This window comes from Pipistrellus hanaki (genome assembly GCF_964339955.1).
Source record: "Pipistrellus hanaki genome assembly, chromosome: 1".
Lineage (NCBI taxonomy): Eukaryota > Metazoa > Chordata > Mammalia > Chiroptera > Vespertilionidae > Pipistrellus > Pipistrellus hanaki.
This window is the reverse complement of record NC_140503.1, coordinates 55,271,815-55,279,996: the sequence shown is the minus strand read 5'-3', so window position 1 is coordinate 55,279,996 and position 8,182 is coordinate 55,271,815. Positions and strand designations below refer to the sequence as shown.

The window sequence follows — 8,182 nt, the reverse complement described above, 5'->3', positions numbered from 1 at the left end:
TGCCCAGCCACCAAGGCTTAGGTAATCACAAGCTGAGGCTTGTGCTGCCGGCAGCAACAGCAGCAGAGGTGTGATGGGGGCTTCACCTTCCCCTAATCACTAGGTTGCTTCCTGCCACTGAGGGCTCCAGGACTGTGAGAGGGGTGAGGCTGGGATGAGGGACCCCCCACTCCAGTGTATGAATTTTCGTACACCAGGCCTCTAGTATAGAAAAAATTCAACTTTTTCTCTAAACAAAATACAAAAATTCTAAATCAGTATTTTCAGAGAAAATAATGTATTTCCCTTTGACAGAGTAATTAATAATAGAGTAATTATGGACAATTATAGAAGCTGGACAAAATACCATAAGACAGTGGTTTGTCAGGATAAGAGAGCAAGTAAGGCAGCCAGAATTTGAGGGGCCAAGATCACAGATCAAGATCAAGGAGCATACATTCAGAGTCTCATATTTGCCACTGCTTTATTCCCCTAGTACATTTTCCAGTTCAAATCATGGGGCAGAGGGATTGATAAAAAGTGGTGGCCTAGTGCTATGGTCAGTCTCACTGAGCTGAAGAGATGAACTTCAGGAGGCAAGTTCCTGGAGAAAAAGGAACCAAAGAAAAGTGAGTCATACTTCCTGCATGCAATTTTTGGTGTGTATTTTGTGTCTCCTATGTTGTATGTTTGAGAGTTAAGAGACCAAGATTCAAAATAGAAGGTAATAGAGATCTTAAAAGTTCTTATCATAAGGAAAACAATTGTTAATTATGTGAGGTAATAGATGTAAACTAAACATATTGTATCTATAAGTAAATAATTATTAATATAAATGATTAATATAAAAATATTGTGTTGTATACCTTAATCCTAATATATAAAAACTTTGGGTCATAACGACCAATAACAACCGGAGGCTGACCAACCAGAAGTCAGTGCTGGCCCTTGCCCCAAGCAAGCAGTAAGGGGCAATTAGGCAGGCAGGCAGGCAGAGTAGTTAGGGATGATCAGGTAGGCAGACAGCACCACACCAGGCTGGCCCTGCCCCCAAGCAAGCAGTCAGGGGCAATCAGACAAGCAGACAGAGTGGTTAGGGGTGATCAGGTAGGCAGACCAGCAGTTAGGGGTGATCAGGTTGGTAGGCTAGTGGGGAGATATGTGGGGAGTGAGTGAGGTTCCCTGCCTGGGGGTTCCTTTCACCTCCATTGGTTACTTTCACCACTGATTCCCTTCCTCACAGGTATCCTCCACACAAAACCCATTCCGTGCAAACACCGTGTTTCCCCCAAAATAAGACATCCTCCGAAAATAAGACCTACTTACAGGTTTCCTTCTGAGTGAAATATAAGGCATCCCCCTGAAAATAAGGCCCCCCCTAGGCTAAACATGAGAGATTTGGTCCACTGATTCTGAAAGAAATGGAGTCACAAGAAATTCACCAGGAAATTCAGGAATTGAATTGTTATGATGATGTTCCAGAAGATGATGACATGATTGTCATTGAATAAATGAGTAAATTCTTGATACTGTAGGATTCACAGTTTGTCTGGTTTGTGTTGACAACTACCATACTACCGTACCGTATACAGGTAATAAATTTTCTTTAATTTTATTTAACAATAAATGTGTACCATATTCTTCTTCATGGAAAAATAAGACATCCCCTGAAAATAAGGCCTAGCGCATCTTTGGGAACAAAAATTAATATAAGACACTGTCTTATTTTCGGGGAAACAGGGTATGTCCTGTCCTAATGGATGAATCCTAAACCGAATGAGTGTCACATCTGGACAACCTAACTCCCTTTGGAAAAAGGACCTGGGAGGAGGGATTTAGGAGTCACGAAGCCATTGTGACTTGCTCAGTCTCCAGAACTGATTTCAAACACAGGCAGTCTGAAACCCGCCAAACACTGAGAGGGCAGGGCGGGGCGGGCTAACTCCTGACTCCATTTTGTACTGTGGAGCTATCCTCCATTTTGTAACTGGACCCGAGCCCTTACCCAACCAATCAGGGTCAGCCAAAGCAGTGACATCATCACCCCTATAAAACCCCTTAATCTGTTGAAGCTCATGCTCTTCCACCACGCTGTCAGCGTAAGTGGGACAGAGCCCATGCTAGCATGGAAGAGGCTCTTTTGTTTACTGCATCGGACTTGGCTCCCTGGTGGTCCTTGGGATCACGAAATCTGGGCTTAACAACACCACCTGAGCTAAACCTGAGAACCAAGATATTTTAAAGGCCCAAAGTTGACAGGAGTAAAGGAGTAGGGGAGCAAAGCAAGCAGAACAGCCAACTCAACCAAAGACACAGGAGCCTAAGATAATGCAGAGAAATGTCCTGGCCACTAATGCTCTCCTGCAGACATGGTGCCCACACCTATGGGAAAACACAGCAATGTGGGAAGAATAATGTCTCAGAATAAAGAGGTTGGTTGATGTTTTTTTGTCATCAGCAAAATGTGAATAATACCTAAACCACAGACTTTGCGAGAATTAATCGAAATAAAATTCCAGAAATTGTATAACAGCCAGCCTGAAGTGGATAGACTGGTTGAGCGTGAGCATGATACTGTGCATGGAAAGGTTGCAGGTTTGATTCCAGGCCAGGGAACATACCTGGCCAGGGCTCTTAAGGAAGGCAATTGAAGGGATGTTTCTTACATTGATGTGTCTCTCTATCACTCTCCTACTCTCTCTAAAAATCAATGGAGCCTTTCCGTCTGGCCAAAGCAATCAGGTAACCAAGATGGGCACTTACAAGTACATCCAGGAGCTATGGAGTAAGAAACAGTCCGATGTAATGCGCTTCCTTCTCAGGGTGTGCTGCTGGCAGTACCCCCAGCTCTCTGCATTCCACAGCCCCCCTCCCCACACTCCCACCTGGCCTGACAAAGTGCGCAGGCTGGGCTACAAGGCCAAACAAGGCTATGTCCTATAACAGATTCATGTGCGCCATGGTGGCCACAAGCACCCTGTTCCTAAGGGTGTGACCTGTGGCAAACCTGTCCATTATGGTGTTAACCAGCTAAAGTTTGCTCAGTCTTCAATCTGTTGCCAAAGAGCGAGCTGGATGCCATTGTGGGGCTCTGAGAGTCCTGAATTCTTACTGGGTTGGTGAAGATTCCACGTACAAATTCTTCACGGTTGTCCTCATTGATCCATCCCATAAAGCTATCAGAAGAAATCCTGACACCCAGTGGATCACCAGACCAGTCCACAAGCACAGGGAGATGCGAGGGCTGACATCTGCAGGCCTCAAGAGCCGTGGCCTTAAGAAGGAAGGGCCATAAGTTCCACCATATTAATGGTGGTTCTCGACATGCAGCTTAGAGAAGGTGCAATACTCTCCCACCTTTACCGCTAATATAAGTAATGTTTGTAAAATTTTAACCTAATAAACAATTTAGGACAGTCATGTCTGCCTAAAAAAAAAAAAAAAAGTCAATGGAAAAATGAATTAATGCCATATCTATAAATGTGGATAATCTAAAAACTAAAAAAGAAGAAGTGTGTGTGGGGGGAGGCTAACCAGTTTGGCTCAGTGGATAGAGCATTGGCCTGCAGACTGAAGGGTCCCAGGTTCGATTCCAGTCAAGGGCATGTATCTTGGTTACAGGCACATCCCCAGTTGTGGGTGTGCAGGAGGCAGTTTATCAATGTTTCTCTCTTATCGTTATTTCTAACTCTCCATTCCACTCCCTTACTTTCTGTAAAAAAAATCAATGATATATTTAGGGGGCGGGGGGCTGGGGAACAGGGTAAAAGAGATTGAATATGTACTGTGTAATTTAAAGCATGTAAAATAATATAACTTTTTAGGGGTGTATATTTATCTATACCACTAAAACGGTAATATGCTAATTAGACCAGACATCTTTTGGACATCCATCTGGACATTCTTCAGCACAAAGCCACAGTGGTGGGGTCTAAGGCAGAGGCCATTAGGGGCAATCAGGTCAGCAGACGAGGGCTCTTAAGGGCAACCAAGATGTCAGGGGAGGGCACTTAGGGTCAACCAGGTTGGTAGGGGAGCAGTTAGACATTGTTCAGGCTGGCATGGCAGTGGTTAGGAGTTGGGAGCAGTTGGGAGCCAGCAGTCCTGGATTGTGAGAGGGATGTCCAACTGCCTGGGATTGGGTCAAAACTGGCAGTCACACATCCCCCTAGGAGTCCCAAATTGGAGTGGGTTCAGGTTGGGCTGAGGGACACCCCATCCCCATGCACGAATTACATGCACCGGGCCTCTAGTATTTAGGAATAGATTATTCCTAAAATAACTAAAAAATAATTTTTAAGAAGGACATTTATAATAAGTAGACTAAGACATGTTTCTTCAATAGCATTGAGAGAATGTGTGAAGCTTTGGCTCAGTCATCATCTTTTCATTTGAAACTTTTCTTGATTTGTCTGTATGCTTCAACTATGCATTGGTCAAGCTTTATTCTTCCCTCTCATCAAAGGCTGAGACCTCCTGAACTCAGAGAGAAAGAAAACTCTTCTGACTTTCGCTTCAAATATCCTCATTTTTATAAAGGAAGTTGTGTAAGTTTTTAGTGTACATTTTCACATAAAGGCAAAGAAAAAAATATTACCCAGGCATTAAATCTAAAATTAAAACAAGCTGTGTTCAATAATTATGATGAACAAGTCATCCCTTGACCTTCTGGAGAATCAGGCGGACCAAACAAATTGAGAGGGCTGGTGTGACACATAAAATGTTCTGTGAACAAATGAACAAGTAAATAAACAATTTCAAGGTAAATATGACCAGGAAGCCTCTCTCTCTCTCTCTCTCTCTCTCCCTTGCCTGACTTAGTGAGTGACAATGTACACAATTAGGATGTGGTGCTCTTGAATGAAAAGTCAATGAGTTACAAACCAAGTTTGATTGGATTGTGCTGACTCAACCAATGTGACAAACAGAAATGTTGGGTAAGTACCCATTGCCTCAGTTCTTCCATAACATGTTTCACACTTACCTTCCTGGCCAGCTCATCTTATGCAAAAGATGGGTTATCAGGCTAAAGAAAAATGTCCCTCCTGACTCTAACTAGATTATGCAACAGGCCTCTCAGAAATAAACAGAAGTTAATCCTTCCCAAAGTTCAGAAAGCCAGCATCCCTTCGTGTGGGCTGGGCTCTTAAATTCCTGACTACATCCTCTCCTGCTTCATGGCTCTCTAACTCTTCTCTTGCTGTTTCCTCTGCCTAGAACCTTCTCCCTTCACTTCTTAAGTGAGATCAAACAATACTTCCTTGCTGAGCCTCATGATTCTTTCTGAAAAAAATAAATGGCTACCTCACCTATGCATTATTAGACCTTTTTTCATTGCTATTGTAGCACTTTTGTCCTGATATCATTATTTGTCTTTAAGTGATTGATTTCCTTATGTACTATGAATTCCACAAGATTATGGTCCATGCTTTATTTTTTTAGTAATAATACTGGGTTCTTATTTTGTGCTAAATGTGTAATGGAAGCCTCATAACAGACCTTACTAGAGAGATTGCTATAGTGTCATGCTCATTTTATAGATGAGGAGAAAGTCTTAGAGAGGTGAGGTAACTTTCTCCAAATCCACAACTATTTAAGTGACAGGAGCAAAGAGTGAACCCCACTGTCTGACTCCAGAACCTGATTCTTACCCACATTCTTCATCTTACCAATTGCCTCTCTAAGAAAGTCCTTTAAAGGTTTGACATTAAAGGAAAAAATTTTCCTTAATTTTACAAGTAACCAGTAGAACATGTTTATAATAGTATGCAAGTAGAACTGATGAACATAGGAGCCATGTGTCTAATAAAAAAAATTTATATAGATATTTTTAAACCAATAAGTAAATAACCAAAATCTACTGAATTCCAAGGATATATTACTACTAAGCCAAACCAGTTTCGGCTCCAAGGATATATTGCTAATGATGACAAAGGGACAAAGTTTTGGAAACTTTGAAGGAGGTGTTTTGAAGGAGTGGCAATGCCAACACAGAGATAGAAGGCCCACAAAACTGCAGTGCTGACCAACAAACCATGCCTGGGAAGTCCAGTTGATTAAAAAGTGCAGACTAATCTCCACAAGAAAACGTGATGGGTAAGACTCAGCCTTACCCTGCTACCGAAATCACCCCCTTTCTCATCCCATTTCTTCTGGTGTTTAAAGTGGTCAATGACTTTTTAGAAATGGAGAGCCAGAGGGGCCTCAGCAGCCCAGAAATATCCATCCCCCTTTAGTCTAATTGCTGACTAATTGTTGGGAATTTAATGTTGTCACTAATGGGAGCTGCTGAGTCAATTCTGAATTCGACCGGTAATCCCATTTCATGAGGTCTTATACCCCTTTTACATCAGTAGTTGTTTTATGTTTTAGTCTTAAAGGACTTGCCAGGGATAATATTGCAGCTGAGCCACAGGTACAGTGCCGCTCTTCTGTCTGTGAAAGAAGAACCTCAGCAAGTCCCAAAAGCTGTCCAGAGAGATCTGCGTGACTGCCAGGGCTGTTTCTGATAGACATACTGTTTAGTCCCACTCCTATAGGCCATCGGGAAGGGTGGGAATCGTGAGAACAGCTTTTTTATGTTTGGATGACTAGGGAGATTCATTTTAAGCCTGCACATGGAGTACAAAGACAGGGGCTGCCTTCCCCCAGATAAATGTTGCTCTTAGAGCCTGGGAAAATGTATGCAAAACAATTTGAAGGACACAACTGTCCAATTGCCCTTCTGGCCTTTTCATTTTCAGTCAAATATTGGCCCATTGATTTCATTTCCCAGAATATACATAGTTCTTCTTCCTGCAATGTGCACCCCTTGGCAGAAGAGACAGTCAATGTAAACAGATGAGGTTGTATAAAATAGATTTTGACCACACTTAATTCCCATTTCTTTATCTAGGTTAAAGGACTGAAGAGTAAGGATATGAGGAGCTTGTTCCCTTCCCCTTTTATTTTACTCTCTCTTCTCTGTGTACAATTTATCTCTGCATTAATAATTCAGGTCTCAGATACAAGCTTGGATGTCCCTCCACCCCACTAATTCATTACATCTTATGTGTGCATGCTTTCTTGCTAATATACTCATCATTTGTATGCATTATCATGAAGATCCAAGCCTTTAGAAGGACCTGGGACAGTGATGAAATTCAAACACTTGTTGGGGCCCATACCAATAATACATGGGCAGGTACTGTGATGGAGTGCTGTTTTACGATCAAGGGAGTGACTGAGTTCCAGCAGCTGATGCATTGGCATGTAATCTCAGCTGTCAAGGTCCCCAGTGATGACTGCTCCTCAGCCTCCAAGAGACAGGAATTTAAAAAAATTGACTTGAAAATAGCTTCCTTTCCATTAGTTATGGAGTTACTAGTTTGTTAAGTGCCCAGCATCTGTTTATTGGTCAGTTTTTTGGCTAATGCTGCCTTCCCACTCTGATTCATCCTTCTCCCAACCCATCCCCCGCACCACCCCCATCTCACGTCACATTTCAAAAGGTTAATTCCTGGCTCTGATCGCTGGCAGGCCTCATTTCTATTAAGCATGGTTCTAATTTCTCTTATTTTTATAAGCTGGTAATTGTCCAAGTTTCCTCCTAGGACTGCAAGATGCAATGCAAAAACAAGCCATTTAAAGACTGCTTTTTGGGGTTATGGACCATTCCTGAACACTAACTAGGTGGAACCAGGAGTTGGCAATAAGCACCCAATCCAAACTTGGAAGGCCTGGTGGGAGAAACTGAAGGCAAAGATGTCTTTATACTAGTAAAAGATAAGAGTCATCTGATTGGCTGTATCAGTGTCAGGGAGATTCTATATCAAATATGTTTCTTCTACTGGCTTCACACATTGTCATGTTATACTGGCTAGCAAAAGGAAATAAGAAAGTCTTCATAGACTGAGGAGTGATAACGGAGAGAGGAAGACTATGGACTCTGCAGTTTGTAGTTCTTAGTTTGAAAGAGTGGACAATCGCATCACTGTTACTGCTATCTGTAATCTCAGCAAGTTTCTCAAACTCTTAAGTTTCGGTGTCTTTATCAATAAAATGGGAATAATAGAAACTTATTTATAGGGTTTATTAAGATTAAATAAATATGTAATACTCTTAGTCCTGGGCAAAGCACATAATGAGGGCTCAACAAGTGTTAAATGTGAGTTAAAATTATCTTTCCATCACTTATACCTGTGTATGAGTCCAGACACAAGAA

At 42.1% G+C, this 8,182-nt stretch overlaps 1 pseudogene across 1 annotated transcript; it reads left to right on the top strand.

Moving 5' to 3' along the window:
* The first annotated feature begins 2,730 nt into the window (after positions 1-2,730).
* On the top strand, positions 2,731-3,314 carry LOC311631501 (large ribosomal subunit protein eL15-like; annotated as a pseudogene). Its single transcript has one exon. The product of its transcript is annotated as a large ribosomal subunit protein eL15-like (transcript).
* Positions 3,315-8,182: the final 4,868 nt, after the last annotated feature.